Genomic DNA, 17,262 nt, shown 5'->3' with positions numbered 1-17,262 from the left:
CCAAGCTAAGAGCCCATTCCTTGGCTCTGTCTTTGTTAGCCTGCTTCCCTGCTCTGATACATGGGAGCTCTACAACACTCAGGCACCCCTGGTCTTTCTGTGATCCTGAGGTTCCTGAGACCACACTGTCCTAGTGAGGATTCTGCCCCTGGCTTCACCACTGGAGTGACATCCCTCAGTGGAACAAACTTCTAAAAGTTCTGATTCTGTGTTCCACTGTTCCATCACTTGCCAGTAGCCAACTGATGGAGGCTCCCTTCCCCACCTCCTCCACAGTCTATCTTCTGATATATCACCTCTAATTCACTTCTCCCCATGTCCTACCCTCCAGAGCATGTTTTCTTTTCTGTTCATAGAAATGCTGCTATTCCCTTCTTTGATCTCCTGTTGAGTTTGTAGCTGTTCAGAATGGTTTAAGAACCATCAAGCTGAATTCCTGGGGCCAGAGAAAATTTAGGTCTTCTACTCCTCTGTCATCTTGCTCCTGCAGAGCCTCCATTTTTTTATTGCATCCCATTAATAGCTTATTTTTCTTTCAACCTGATTAGAATTTAGTTCTTTTATTTCTATGGAAAGTGATTCTCTATTGTCTTCTATGCTTTCTGCAAGCCCAGCTAATATCTGTATAATCATTATTCTGAATTCAAGTTCCAACATCTTACTTATGTCCATACTGACTAGGTCCCTTGCAGTCAGTAGTATCTCTTGTTCTCTCTTTTTGAGGTGAGTTTTTCCATCTCATCATTCTGTCCAGAGAACAGATGAGTGAGAGGATAAAATTAAAAAAAAAAAAATGACAACAGTGTTCCCAGAGAAATATACCTTAAACAAATCAGAAGAGACGTGAAACTGAAAAAAAAATTATAAAAAATTGAAAGAATATAATCAGACAGGTGAGTAGACCAGCAAAATACACTGGATCCTGTGTGTGTTTTGGCCTGTTTGTTAGAAAACAAGATCTCAAAATTGTAAAGAAAGAAAAACTCAAATATGTAAAATAAATAAATACATAGGTACATACATACATACAATGAAAGGACAGAATGCAACTGTAAAAGTGAAAATTAAAACACAAAGTAAAAAAAGAATATAAGCAAACAGGTTAACAGAGCAATATATTATATTCTGGGTATATTTGGGTCTGTTTGTTAGAAGAAACTACATCTTGAAATTGTAAAGAAAGGAAAAACATATATATATATATATATATATATATACACACACACATAAAATTAAATACAATGAAAAGGTAAAATATAACCATAAAAATGGAAATTAAAAAAGACTTAAACTTAATAGACCCAGAGCTAGCAAGGAAATTGAAGCAGTAATGAAAAATTTCCCAACAAACAAGAGTCCAGGGCCAGATGGCTTCCCAGGGGAATTCTCCACACATTTAAAGAAGAATTAATACCTATTCTTCTGAAGCTGTGTCAAAAGAGGAAATGGAAGGAAAACTTCCAAACTCTATGAGCCAGCATTACCTTGATCCCTAAACCAGACAAAGACCCCACCAAAAAGGAGAATTACAGGCCAATATCCCTGGTGAATGGGAACACCAAAATTTTCACCAAAATACTAGCCAATAGGATCCAACAGTTCCTTAGAAGGATTATTCACCACGACCAGGCAGGATTTATTCCTAGAATTCATGGGTGGTTTACAAATCCACAAATCCACTCAGTGTGATGTACTACATAAATAAAAGAAAGGACAAGAGCCATATGATACTCTTAATAGAAGCAGAAAAATCATTTGACAAAGTACAGCATCCTTTCTTGATTTCTTTCTTCGTGTGTAGGAATAAAGGAAATATACCTCAATATCATAAAAGCTATGTACAAAAAGCACAAGAAATATCATCCTCAATGATGGAAACTGAGAGCTTTTCTGTGAGGCCACCATCACCTTGATCCTTAAACCAGACAAAGACCCCACCAAAAGGGAAAATTACAGACCAATATCTCTAGTGAATAGGGATGCCAAAATTCTCACCGAAATAGTAGCCAATAGGATCCAACAGCACATTAGAAGGATTATTCACCATGACCAAGTGGGATTTATCCAACATCCACAAATCAATCAATGTGATACACTACATAAATAAAAGAAAGGACAAGAACCATATGAGTCTCTTAATAGATTCAGAAAAACCTTGACAAAGTACAGCATAATTTCTTGATCAAAATTCTTTACAGTATATGATAGAGGGAACATACCTCAATATCATAAAAGCCATATACATAAATGCCCATGACAAATATCATTCACAAGCTCTCAGTTTTTCCCTTAAGGCTGGGAACATGGCAGGGATGTCCACTCTCACCACTGCTGTTCAACATAGTACTAGAAGTCTTGGTCTCAGCAATCAGACAACAAAAAGAAATAAAAGGCTTCTGAATTGGCAAAGAAATTAAACTCTCACTCTTCACAGGTGACATGATACTCTATGTGGAAAACCCAAAAGATACCATCCCCAAATTGCTAGAACTTATATAGGAATTCAGCATAGTGGCAAGATATAAAATCATTGCATAGAAATCTGTTGTGTTTCCATTCACTAACAATGAGACAGAAGAAGGAGAAATTAAGGATTCAATCCCATTTACAATTGCATCCAAAACCATAAGATGCATAAGAATAAACATAACCAAAGAGTAAAGAATCTGTACTCAGAAAACTATAGAATACTCATGAAAGAAATTGAGGAAGACACAAAGAAGTGGAAAAATGTTCCATGTTCATGGATTGGAAGAACAAATATTGTGAAAATGTCTATTGTGAAACAGATTAATGTACACATATCAAAATACCATCAACGTTTTACAAAGAATTGAAACAAATAATCCTAAAATTTGTATGGAACCAGAGAAGACCTTGAATAACCAAAGCAATGTTGACAAAGAAAACCGAAGCTGGTGGCAACACAGTCCCGGACTTCAAGCTCTATTACAAAGCTGTAATCATCAAGACAGTATGGAACTGGCACAATAACAGACAAAGAGATCAATGGAACAGAATAGAGAGCCCAGAAATGGACCCTCAGCTCTATGGTCAACTAATTTTCGACAGAAGAAAGAATGTCCAATGGAAAAAAGACAGTCTCTTCAACAAATGGTGTTGGGAAAATTGGACAGCCACATGCAAAAGAGTGAAACTGGACCATTTCCTTACATCACAGACAAAAATAGACTCAAAATGGATGAAATACCCAAATGTGAGACAGGAATCCATCAAAATCCTTGAGGAGAACACAGGCAGCAACCTCTGTGACCTTGATCACAGCAACTTCTTGCTAGACACATTTCCAAAGGCAAGGGAACCAAAGGCAAAAATGAACTAGAGGGACTTCATCAAAATCAAAAGCTTTTGTACAACAAAGGAAACAGTTGACAGAAGCAAAAGACAACTGACAGAATGGGAGAAGATATTTGCAAATGACCTATCAGATAAAGGGTTAGTATCCAAAATCTATAAAGAACTTACCGGACTCAACACCCAAAGAACAAATAATCCAATCAAGAAATGGACAGAAGACATGAACAGACATTTCTGCAAAGAATATATCCAAATGGCCAACAGGTGTGTGTGTGTGCACACACACACACACACACACACACACACACAAAATGCTCCACATCACTCAGAAACAGGCAAATAAAAATCAAAACCACAATGAGATATCACCTCACACTGGTCAGAATGGTTAAAATTAACAAGTTAAGAAATGACAGATGTTCATGAGGGTGTGGGGAAAGGGGAACCTTCTTATACTGTTGGTGGGAATACAAGCTAGTTCAGCCACTTGGAAGTAGTATGGAGGTTCCTCAAAAAGCTGAAAGTAGAGCTATCCTATGACCCATCAATTGAACTACTGGATATTTACACCAAAGATACAAATGTCACCTGAAGGGGCACGTGCATCCCAATGTTTATAGCAGCAATGTCCACAATAGCCAAACTATGGAAAGATCCCAGATGTCCATCAATAGATGAATGGATAAAGAAGATCTGGCATAAAGGTGCCTGGGTGGCTCAGTCAGTTAAACCACACTTTAACTCTGCCTTTAGCTCAAGTCACGGTTCTGGGGTCCTGGGCTCAAGTCCCACATTGGGCTTTTCCCTCTCCTCCTCATTCTGGCTCTCAGTTTCTCTTTTTCACATAAATTAATAAAACCTTAAAAAAAGGGAAAACTGGGGAGACAAAATGGCGGGGAAGTAGGAGGAGGCGCCTTTTCAACCTATACCCTAAAGTGAGCTGATTACCTACCAAAGAACTCTGATCACCCATGAAATCAGCCTGAGATCAGAATTATACATGTCTGGATCTCTACAGGGGCAGAAGACGCCAGTGGGCAGGTAAAGCGGAGTGGGAATGTCTGACTGATATCGGAAGATAAACAACAGGGGGAGGGAGCCACCAGAGGCGACCAATTGGAAAATAATACCCCTAATATGAGAGTGCCCTGCATCTGGGGACCAGCATTAACTTGGAGACTGGTTGAAAACACTTAAAAAGAACAAAGGATCATGGGGGGGGGGGTTGTGGGAATCGGGGTGGCTAGGGACAGGGGCTTAAGTCCCCGGACCCAGGACAGCCTCCCCTGGTGCTGAGCCAGAGAGAGTGTGGCGGAGAAAACAGGTCTTGGTCCCTGAGCCACCAGTGCGCCCGAGATTGCGTGGGGTCCGGCTCCTGTGAGGGGCTGAAAGCCTCCCCAGATGGCAGAAAGCCAAGCTGTGCTACAGAGCCTGAGACACATGCGACCCTCACCCTCTCCTGAGAGAGGTGCACGCAAGCCTGGTGCTCTTAGACCCAGAAAGACCAGGCACTCCCAGCCTGGGCCAGCAGGAAAATCTCAGTATGCGATCGCTGCTTGGAACCTCTCTGGCAGTCTGGAGCGGCCCAAACAGCAGCAGAAGATTTTGGGGGGTACAAGCAGAAGATCCTGCATCCCCAGGAACTGCGACTTGGAACCTGCTCTGCCAGCGGCCAAGGGGGAATTTAAATGGGCTCTGCAGCACCCACAGGAGAGCAAACTGAGGCTTTTCTCTGAGAGGGAGGTCAGGGTGCAGTTTGTTTTCCTCTAAACCTACAAAACCATCAAAAGCGGTCAAGGCTAGAGAAAAAAAAAAAGTGAACAAACAGAAAAACCTCCAGAGAACAAAAGCCTGAAAAAACTGGTTTCCTCAGAGCCTACCCCCTTGAGGGGGGCAGGAGGACTTAACTCAGGGAACATCATTGACTGAAAACCCATGTGGCAGGTCCCTCCCCCAGAAAACCAACCAGGAAAGAAAAAAAAAAAAAAAAGAGAGAGACTACAAGAGAACAACCACCACTACGTCATAGGACAACTTTTATTTTTAATTCGTTCCCACTATTCTGGCTCTTTTTTATATATATATAGATAATTTTTAACCTATTTACCATCACAGTGAGATGTCCAGTACATCAAATTCCATAATAACCTTCTAACCTGAACTTTTTGATACATACACCTGTGTTTTTCTTTTGCATTTCTATTTTTTAAATTTCTTTTTTTTTTAATTTTAGTTTAGTTTAGTCTAGTTTATTCCTTTTTTACTTTTATTTTCTATTAGTCATATAGAGTTAAACTTCAAAGTAATTCCTTTTCCCCAATCAATACTACTCCTATAGGTAAACCAATTTTTAATCCCCCTTTATCTTAGGAAAGTTGAGTCCTTTAACAAAGATATCAAGATACATCCAGGAAGAATCAAAACAACCTTCCTCGCCCACACTGAGAATTTATAACCACTCTCCCATCTTTTTCTTCCACCAGTGTTTCTGTGTTTTTGTGTTTGTCCTGATAGTATATAAATGTTATACTTGGGGTTCTTTTGACGAGCTTCTTCCTTTATTTGCTTATATATATATATATTTTTTTTTCTCATGTCATATACTTTTATCAGTCTTCTTGTTTGTCTGTTTTTGTTTCTATACTTCATAAATCTTACCTTGGGGCCCATTTGGGCTGAACCTTCTCTTTTATCTTCCCTTTTTTTCTTTTTCTTTTCTTTTTTCTCTCATTTGGGTAGGGAATCCTGATTGCTCAGAAGCGTTCCAGGGTGCACCTTGACTGCACCACGTTCGATACATCCAGGTACATCCATTCAGTCATCTCTCACCAAAATGACTAGGAGGAGGATTGCCCAACAGAAGAAAAACACAGAGGATGGACCTTCTGCAACAGAGCTAATGGCTATCAACATAGACAATATGTCGGAAAGAGAATTAAGGCTAACAATTATCCAGGCAATAGCTAGGTTGGAGAAAGCCATGGATGACCAAACGGAATTGATTAGGGCCGAACTGAAAGCGACCAGACAGGATGTTCACAGTGTTAGGGCAGAGCTGAAAGCTACCAGGGATGAGGTTCACAATGCTTTCAATGAGTTCCAATCTAATCTAAATTCTCTCAAAGCTAGGGTAACTGAGACAGAAGATAGAATTAGTGATCTGGAGGACAAACAGAGAGAAAGGATCAGGAGGAAGCCTGGAACAAACAGCTTAGAAGCCACGAAAACAGAATCAGGGAAATAAATAATGCCATGAAACGTTCCAACGTCAGAATTATTGGAATCCCTGAAGGGGAGGAGAAAGAAAGAAGTCTAGAAGATATAGTGGAACAAGTTCTTCATGAAAATTTTCCCAATCTCATGAATGGAACAAGCGTTCATGTACTAGAGACTGAATGGTCTCCACCCAAGATTATAGATACCAAAAAAATAAAAAATAAAAAAAAATAAAAAATCAAGGCACCTTATAGTCAAATTGAGGAATCATAATTATAGATATAATCTCTTGAAAGCCGCTAGGACAAAGAGGCTCCTTACTTAGAGAGGAAAGCCCATCAGAATAATGTCAGACCTGTCCACAGAGACCTGGCAAGCCAGAAAGGGCTGGCCAGATATATTCAGGGCACTAAATGAGAAGAACATGCAGCCAAGAATACTTTATCCAGCAAGACTGACATTCAAAATGGATGGAGAGATAAAGAGTTTCCAAGACCGGCAAGGTTTAAAAGACTATGCAACCACCAAGCTGACACTGCAAGAAATATTAAGGGGGGTTCTATAAAAGAGGAAAAATCCTAAGAATAACATTGAACAGAAATATAGAGACAATCCTCAGAAAGAAAGACTTCAAAGGTAACACGATGTCAATAAAAACATATCTATCAATAATCACTCTTAATGTGACTGGCCTAAATGCACCCATAAAACAGCACAGGGTTGCAGATTGGATAAAACGACAGGACCCATCCATATGTTGTCTACAAGAGACCCATTTTGAACCTAAAGATACACCCAGACTGAAAGTGAAGGGATGAAGAAGCATCTTTCATGCCAATGGGCCTCAAAAGAAGGCTGGGGTAGTGATTCTCATATCAGACAAATTATATTTTAAACTAAAGACTGTAGTCAGAGATACAGAAGGACACTACATAATTCTTTTTTTTTTAAAGATTTTATTTATTTATTTGAGTGAGAGACAGTGAGAGAGAACATGAGCGAGGAGAAGGTCAGAGAGCGAAGCAACTCCCCATGGACACTACATAATTCTTAAAGGGACTATCCACCAAGATGATCTAACAATTGTAAATATCTATGCCCTCAGTATGGGAGCAGCCAATTACATAAGAAAACTGTTAATCAAGATAAAGAGTCGTATTGATATGAATACACTAATAGTAGGAGATCTTAACACACCTCTCTCAGAAATAGACAGATCATCGAAGCAGAAAATCAATAAAGAAACAAGAGCATTGAATGACACATTGGACCAGATAGACCTCATAGATATATACAGAACATTCCACCCTAAAACAACAGAATACTCATTCTTCTCAAGTGCACATGGAACCTTCTCAATAATAGAACACATACTGGGTCACAAATCAGGACTCAACTGATACCAAAAGACTGAGATTATTCCCTGCATATTCTCAGATAACAATGCTTTGAAACTGGAGCTCAATCACAAGGAAAAGTTTGGAAGGAATTCAAACACCTGGAAGCTAAAGACCACCTTGCTTAAGAATGCTTGGATCAACCAGAGATCAAAGAAGAACTGAAACATTTCATGGAAACCAATGAGAATGAAGACACTTCGGTCCAAAACCTATGGGATACAGCAAAGGCGGTCCTAAGGGGTATTTACCCCAAAGATACAGATGTCGTGAAAAGAAGGGCCATCTGTACCCCAATGTTTATAGCAGCAATGGCCACGGTCGCCAAACTATGGAAAGAACCAAGATGCCCCTCAATGGATGAATGGATAAGGAAGATGTGGTCCATATACACTATGGAGTATTATGCCTCCATCAGAAAGGATGAATACCCAACTTTTGTAGCAACATGAACGGGACTGGAAGAGATTATGCTGAGTGAAATAAGTCAAGCAGAGAGAGTCAATTATCATATGGTTTCACTTATTTGTGGAGCATAGCAAATAGCATGGAGGACAAGGGGTGTTAGAGAGGAGAAGGGTGGTGGGGGAAATTGGAAGGGGAGGTGAATCATGAGAGACTATGGACTCTGAAAAACAATCTGAAGGGTTTGAAGTGGCAGGGGGGAGGGAGGTTGGGGTACCAGGTGGTGGGTATTATAGAGGGCACGGATTGCATGGAGCACTGGGTGTGGTGAAAAAATAATGAATACTGTCTTTCTGAATATAAATAATTTGAAAAAAAAAAAAGGCGGTCCTAAGGGGGAAATACATAGCCATCCAAGCCTCCCTCAAAAAAATTGAAAATTCCAGAACACACCCGCTGTCTCTACACATTAAAGAACTGGAGAACCAACAACAAAGCAAACCAACTCCACACATAAGAAGGGAAATAATCAAGATTAGAGTTGAGATCAATGAGGTAGAAACCAGAGATACAGTAGAATGTATCAATGAAACTAGAAGCTGGATTTTTGAAAGAATCAATAAGATTGATAAACCATTGGCCACACTAATCCAAAAGAAAAGAGAGAAAGCCCAAATTAATTTATGAATGAAAACGGAGAGATCACAACTAACACCAAGGAAGTAGAAACAATCATCAGAAGTTATTATCAACAGTTATATGCCAATAAGCTAAGCAATAAGCTAAGCTAGATGAAATGGATGCATTCCTGGAAAACTATAAGCTCCCAAAATTGAACCAGGAAGAAATTGACAACCTGAATAGACCAATATCTAGTAACGAGATTGAAGCAGTGATCAAAAACCTCCCAAAAAACAAGAGCCCAGGACCTGACGGACTCCCTGGGATTTCTACCAAACTTTAAAGAAGAAATAACACCTATTCTCCTGAAGCTGTTTCAAAAAATTGAAGCAGAAGGAAAATTTCCAGACTCTTTCTATGAAGCCAGCATTACCCTGATCCCCAAATCAGGCAAAGACCCTATGAAAAAGGAGAATTTCAGACCAATATCACTGATGAATATGGATGCTAAGATTCTCAACAAGATCCTAGCAAACAGGATCCAACAGCACATTAAAAAGATTATCCACCATGATCAGGTGGAATTCATTCCTGGGCTACAAGGATGGTTCAACATTCACAAATCAATCAATGTGATAGAACAAATTAATAAGAAAAGAGAGAAAAACCATATGGTCTTCTCAATTGATGCAGAAAAAGCATTTGACAAAATCCAGCGTCCGTTCCTGATTAAAACACTTCAAAGTATAGGGATAAAGGGACATTCCTGAACTTCATAAAATCTATCTATGAAAGACCCACAGAAAATATCATCCTCAATGGGAAAAAGCTTGCAGCCTTCCCGTTGAAATCAGGAACACGACAAGGATGCCCACTCTCACCATTCCTGTTCAACATAGTATTAGAAGTCCTAGCAACAGCAATCAGACAACAAAGAGAAATAAAAGGTATCCAAATTGGCAATGAAGACTCTCTCTCTTCGCAGATGACATGATTCTTTAAATGGAAAACCCAAAAGACTCCACCCCCAAACTACTAGAACTCATACAGCAATTCAGCAACGTGGCAGGATACAAAGTCAATATACAAAAATCAGTGGCTTTCTTATACACAAACAATGAAAATACAGAAAAGGAAATTAGAGCATCAATTCCATTTACTATAGCACCAAGAACCATAAGATACCTGGAAATAAACCTAACCAAAGAGGTAAAGGATCTGTACTCGAGGAACTCCAGAACATCATGAAAGACATTGAAGAAGACACAAAAATATGGAAGACCATTCCATGCTCTTGGATCGGAAGAATAAACATTGTTAAAATGTCTATACTGCCTAGAGCAATCTATACTTTAATGCCATTCCGATCAAAATTCCACTGGTATTTTTCAAAGAGCTGGAGCAAATAATCCAAAAATTTGTATGGAATCAGAAGAGACCCCAAATCACTAAGAAAATGTTGAAAAACAAAAATAAAACTGGGGGCATCACATTATCTGATTTCAAGCTTTACTACAAAGCTGTGATCACCAAGACAGCATGGTACTGGCATAAAAACAGACACATAGACCAGCGGAACAGAGTAGAGAGCCCAGATATGGACCCTCAACTGGACAAATAATCTTTGACAAAACAGGAAAAAAATATACAGTGGAAAAATTCTCTTCAATAAATCATGCTGTGAAAACTGGACAGCTATATGTAGAAGAATGAAACTCGAACATTCTCTTACACCATACACAAAGATGAATTCAAAATGGATAAAAGACCTCAATGTGAGACAGGAATCCATCAGAATCTTAGAGGAGAACATAGGCAGTAATCTCTTCGATATCAGCCACAGCAACTTCTTTCAAGATATGTCTCAAAGGCAAAGGAAACGAAAGCGAAAATGAACTTTTGGGACTTCATCAAAATCAAAAGCTTCTGCACAGCTAAGGAAACAGTCAAGAAAACAATGAGGCAACCCACGGAATGGGAGAAGATATTTGCAAATGACAGTACAGACAAAAGGTTGATATCCAGGATCTATAAAGAACTCCTCAAACTCAACACACACAAAACAGATAATCATATTAAAAAAATGGGCAGAAGATATGAACAGACACTTCTCCAATGAAGACATACAAATGGCTATCAGACACATGAAAAAATGTTCATCATCACTAGCCATCAGGGAGATTCAAATTAAAACCACATTGAGATATCACCTTACACCAGTTAGAATGGCCAAAATTAGCAAGACAGGAAACAACATATATTGGAGGGGATGTGGAGAAAGGGGAACCCTCTTACACTGTTGTTGGGAATGCAAGTTGGTGCAGCCTCTTTGGAGAACAGTGTGGAGATTCCTCAAGAAATTAAAAATAGAACTTTTCTATGACCCTGCCATTGCACTCCTGGGTATTTACCCCAAAGATACAGATGTCGTGAAAAGAAGGGCCATCTGTACCCCAATGTTTATAGCAGCAATGGCCACGGTCACCAAACTGTGGAAAGAACCAAGATGTCCTTCAACAGATGAATGGATAAGGAAGATGTGGTCCATATACACTATGGAGTATTATGCCTCCATCAGAAAGGATGAATACCCAACTTCTGTAGCAACATGGATGGGACTGGAGGAGATTATGCTGAGTGAAATAAGTCAAGCAGAGAGAGTCAATTATCATATGGTTTCACTTATTTGTGGAGCATAACAAATAGCATGGAGGACATGGGGAGATAGAGAGGAGAAGGGAGTTGGGGGAAATTGGAAGGGGAGGTGAACCATGAGAGACTATGGACTCTGAAAAATAATCTGAGGGTTTTGAAGGGGTGGGGGGTGGGAGGTTGGGGGAACCAGGTGGTGAGTATTATAGAGTGCATGGATTGCAGGGAGTACTCGGTGTGATGCAAAAATAATGAATACTGTTATGCTGAAAATAAATTTAAAAAAAAGACTAAAGTTCCCATATTTAAAATGATGATAAGAGGATTTCCATTTCTGGGAAGACAAAGTACACATCATATTCCCCATTCATCCCATAAAGTTAAACAAACATAAAAGCCTCTAAAAGGTAGAGGGAAACAGGCAGAAAAGCTAGAGTTCTGGGGTCCAAAGGAATAACACGGTTGGGAATTCATCAGGTTTCTGTTTTCTCCTAATATATCCCATATTGGGAACTGAAGAAGCCAGTAATCTGAAAACAACCAAAAAGCACAGACAGAAATGCCCCAGAGTGTTTACTTTCTCTAGCCACAGGGACAGGGAAGAGGAAGCAACCTTCTAGCAAAACCGCCAAAGGAAAGAGAGATGATACAAAACTCTAATAGCAGCCGTAAAAGAAAGACTATAACTATAAAGTCTACATACATAAAAAGAATAACAAGGAAATTCTACAAACAACTATATACACATATTTTTACAACTTAGATGAAATGGATCCACTCTTTGGAAACACAAATTACTACACCACTATACATAAAATAATTTAAATAGTTCAATAACTATTGAGAAAATTCAATTTATAATTTTAAAAAACTCTGCCAAAAAAGAAATTTTCTGGTACAAATTATTTCAGTAGAAAATTCTACCACAGATGTAAAGAATTAACAGCAGTTCTACAAAATATTTTCCAGAAAATATGAGGCTAGAACTCATTTCATTTTATGAAGCTGGTATTATCCTGACACCAAAACCAGAAAAAGATAGTACAACAAAGAAAGCTACAGACTCATATTCCTTATGAATATATAGGCAAAAATCCTTAAATATATTAGCAAATAAAATTTGAAATATACATTGAAAATTATACATGATGACCTGATAGAGTTCATTGAAAAGATGCAATATTCAGAAATCAATCAATGTAATCCACCATATTAACAGACTAAAGAGGGAAAAATTACATGATTGTATCAGTTAATAACCACACAAGAAAATATTTGACAAATTCAACACATTCATGTCAAAAACTTTTGAAGAAATAAAAATAAAAGAGAACCACCTCAACCTGATAGATTGCATATACAAAAACCTTATAGATAACATAATATATAATAGCAAAGAACAGAATGTTTTCTCCCGAAGATTGGGAAAAAGTCATGGATGTTTACTTTTGCTGGTCTTTTTCAGCATAGTGCAGGATATTCTTGGCAGTGCAATAAGGTAGAAAAAGAAATGAATGGCATACATACTGGAAAGGAAAATATTAAACTGTCCCTATTTGTGGAGACACATACATAGAAGATCAATAAATTGTGAGAATTCATAGTTGAATTGAACTTTCCATTTTGGACTCGTGACTTTTTCATTTATAGAAAATTCTCATCACCTATCTCTTCAGGTTTTGCTTCACTACTGTTCTCTATTTTTTTCTTCTCTATTAAATCTAATTCCTATTAGATTTTACAGTTTTTAAGTCTCTTTTGAATGTCTGGGAGTAACAGAAGCATGTGGGTGGCTCAGTTGGTTAAGTGTATGACTCTTGATTTCTGCTCAGGTCAGGATCTCAGAGTTGTAAAATCAAGCTCTTGTTGAGCCCCAGTTGAGTCCACTGTTGAGTCCAGGTGAGGCTCCACACTCAGCAGGGAGTCTGCTGAGATTCTCCTCCTCCTTCCCTCCCCTACTACACTCACTCACCTTCTAAAATATATAAATAAATAAATGAAATCATAAAAAAATAAAATGTGAATGTTTGAAAATAACAGACGTTTTATCTCATTGTTTCTCTGGATACATTTCAGTCCATTATTTTTCCCCAATTATTCTTTTATTTTTCAATGAACACTAAAGTTTATCTTCTTCATGTCTTTTTATTTCAATGACTAAATTTTTCATTGCCAAATTTTCTCTTTGATTATTTTATATCTACTAATACTTACCCAATTTCAGCTCACTCTTTTCTTTATTTCTTTCTTTTCCTTTACTTTTTAGTTCTGGCACACAAAAAGTAAAGACCCCAGTTTCTGGAGTCAGACTGCATAGGTTCAAAGCTGAACTCCATCACTTACTATGTGGAATTGGCCAAATCACTTAAATTTCCCTTGTCTTAGTTTTTCCATTTACAAAATGATGATTTTCCTCCAAAGGTTGTTACAAGGTTGAGCTTTTATATGTAAAACTCAAAAACAATGTCTGGCACATAGTATTTTTTATATAATTGTTGATAACGTTATCATTTTTTATTAATGTCATTTCTTAATTTGTCACTTCCAAAATCTAAAGTACATTTAATTTTCTGGGCATTGCTCATATTTTAATTTCAGCCAGACAAAATATATATCCTATTTTTAGATTATTTTCTTATTAACAAGACCTTTTTTCACTTACACGCTTTAGAATTTTTATTTGATAGCGTATCTTGAGCTAGAAGTCTTTTTCCTTTTTCCTCTTCTTCCATTCCTTACAGCTCATGTTCATTGCTATCTTGAAATTAGGTTCTATTTCAGAGCTTCTTTTTTGATATTGGAAGTAGCTAACCAAAAAAAAAAGTCCAGTGACAATTTGATTTGGCTTTGTTTCTTCATTCCCCATCTTAGCTACATATTTCAAGTTGAAAAAAAAAATTGTTTTTACAGATCATGCTTCTTTCCAGTCGGTCCCTCCTTCCCCATTCCCAGAGTGAAACATTTTTATTTTCTAGATGAAAAGTCTTGGTTATCGGTTTTTCCACCTCCTGATGCTGCATGGGAGAAGGATGAGATACGAACAAGTCGGTTACAAGAGAATGGGAGCAGGGGATGACAGTGGAAAAGACTGCCGCCCCAAACAACTCTTCAGTCTCATATTTATTAGAAAGTGAGTAACAGCCAACAAAGAAGCCAGAGTAGATTACACATTGACCATGAGTCTTGTAGATACTTAAGAAGAAAGGCAAAATATGTCTGGTTACATAGTACATGACCTATAGTGAGCAAGCCCAAGCAAAAGGATTGACTAACTGCTGATTTCTCTGGGGCAGGGGAGATAATGGAAAAATGAAGCAGGCAACATTCCACTCTGAGCAGACCAGGCGTTCCCAACTGCTCACCTTCAGGAACTAATACCATCCTTTCCCCCAGAGGCCTATTGCCAGTACATGTTTTTCTTAAGGCTATATCTAAGTATGCTTGGTAACTAGTATAATTTCTCATGGGTTTTATTTTAAGCAGTATGTTGTTCTGAGGGAAGGTTACAGGTTTAGATGTGAACTCCATTATTCTGTGTTTTGGTCTGAGGCTTAGAAAGGAAGTCAGTAGATTCTGTTCTACTGTTGTTTGGCTCGTGGAAGAACACTTGAAGAGGTTCATGTTCCCCTTGATTATATCAGAAATTGAGTAAAACTACACACAGTGGAGCTCCCATCTTGGACAGAGAATGTGGCATCCCAAACTCATTCCTGTGTACCCCAGCAAAAACTTCCCTAAATACGTCAGAACCTGAGTAAAATCAAGGACATAAAAATCAAGGACAAGAAAACAAGGTAAGGAGAAATAATTTTTTCTTTGTTTATTCTAAAGAAAACATTTTTTTTCTTTAAAGTTCTATGGAAGTTGAACCATGGTAAAAGAATTATTTACTATGTCAATATAGTTATAACTTTCATTATTATGTTAGTATAGATTCTTTCCAACTCCTTTAAAACTCCACTGATTGTGGTCCTAGTAGGTAATATAACAACATATCATTTCTCATAATGAAAGCCATACCCTCTGACTTTTGCTCCTTTAATATTAGCATTGGGGCAAGAGCTTCCTTATGAAACTAAGCAAAATATTTCTTTATTTTGTAAATACATATTGTAATCATGATTATGCATGACTGCATCATTAAATAAGAAATCATTTTGGGGCGCCTGGGTGGCTCAGTGGGTTAATGCCTCTGCCTTCAGCTCAGGTCATGATCTCAGGGGCCTGGGATCGAGCCCCACATCGGATTCTCTGCTCAGTGGGGAGCCTGCTTCCTCCTCTCTCTCTGCCTGCCTCTCTGCCTACTTGGATCTCTGTCTGTCAAATAAATAAATAAAATCTTTAAAAAAAAAAGAAGAAATCATTTTGACTGATTTTTACCTTCTTTACATAAATCTAGAACCACCTGCCTTTTATTAAGGAAAGATTTTTAATTCTTATTAAAAAATATTAATTTCATTATCATAGCCACTAAAATCAAACATAATAACCAATTAAGATACAGAAACAGCAATTGCATTTTTAGATGTTCTTTATCTCTAATTCTCAACAGCTCTGAACATTAGCTTTGTGATATAATTGACTTTCAGTGCTTCTGGGTAGGCAAGCTCTGTTAAATGAAATCTGGAAGTGCTCAATTTACAGATCAGTAGGAAAATATTGTGATCTTGCTGCTTTCTCCTGGACACAAGCCACAGTGGCTTCCTTCATTACTGCTTTGCCTGAGAAGGCTTCTGGGGGAACACTGGAGTAAAGAGGCTGGCTTCAGAGGTATGGACCTGCAGATTATGGGAAGAACCTGTGCTTTATTCATTATTCAGCAAAGTACTCATATAATATATTCTTAGCATCTTATAAATGTCATATCTAAGCCTCCAATATTCACTGTAATTATTTCTCCAAGAGAAATATCTCGACAGAGAGAGGAATAACAGCCTCTTTGGTTCTGGTTTGGTAAGGTTTACAATCCTTCATGTTGATTTCCACTGGAAAGAAACATGATATATTTCTCAATTATTCTCTTATATTAAAAATATTACTCAACCTTTAATCCTAAATCCAATCCCAATTCCAGCACCAACCCCAACCCTGACCCTAAACCTACTATGAAATCAGAGGAAGTAATTTTTTTTCATAGACCTAAATGTGACTTTAGTGGACTTGACTTTGTTGCCTTTTCCCAGGGTTATACATCAGAAGCAGGAATTCAGACACTGGCATTTTTCTTTATGCAACTTAATAATCTTATGGCCACCCCCCAATCTCCATCCATGTGGGTAAAAGAAAAAGCAAGGATGAGACAAGTCCACTCTTAATTTTCTTACTAGAAATCACACATTAATTCCAACTCATATTCCATGTTGAGAATGAATTATGAGAACCCATTTACATTCAGGGTAACAACTGTATATGAATATATGGCACATGGACGTATGTGAATACAAATATCATTTGACATATTCACAGACTCTTTTTGTTTACTGTTTATTCTTGTTTATGTTTTTCCTCACTACCTGCAGAGAATAGGCTTCCAAGTGCTTACACATTACCATCACCCAAAGCAACAGTGAAGCAATCATACACCTGTAGTCCCAGCCATGTGATCACTTCGCTTAGGTAGGTGTTCAGCTACTGCCAGGGAAGAATAGCCTAT

The sequence above is a fragment of the Neovison vison genome, chromosome 3, assembly GCF_020171115.1.
Source record: "Neovison vison isolate M4711 chromosome 3, ASM_NN_V1, whole genome shotgun sequence".
NCBI classification, from domain to species: domain Eukaryota; kingdom Metazoa; phylum Chordata; class Mammalia; order Carnivora; family Mustelidae; genus Neogale; species Neogale vison.
The sequence above is the reverse complement of the archived record's forward strand: the minus strand, read 5'-3'. Positions refer to the sequence as shown.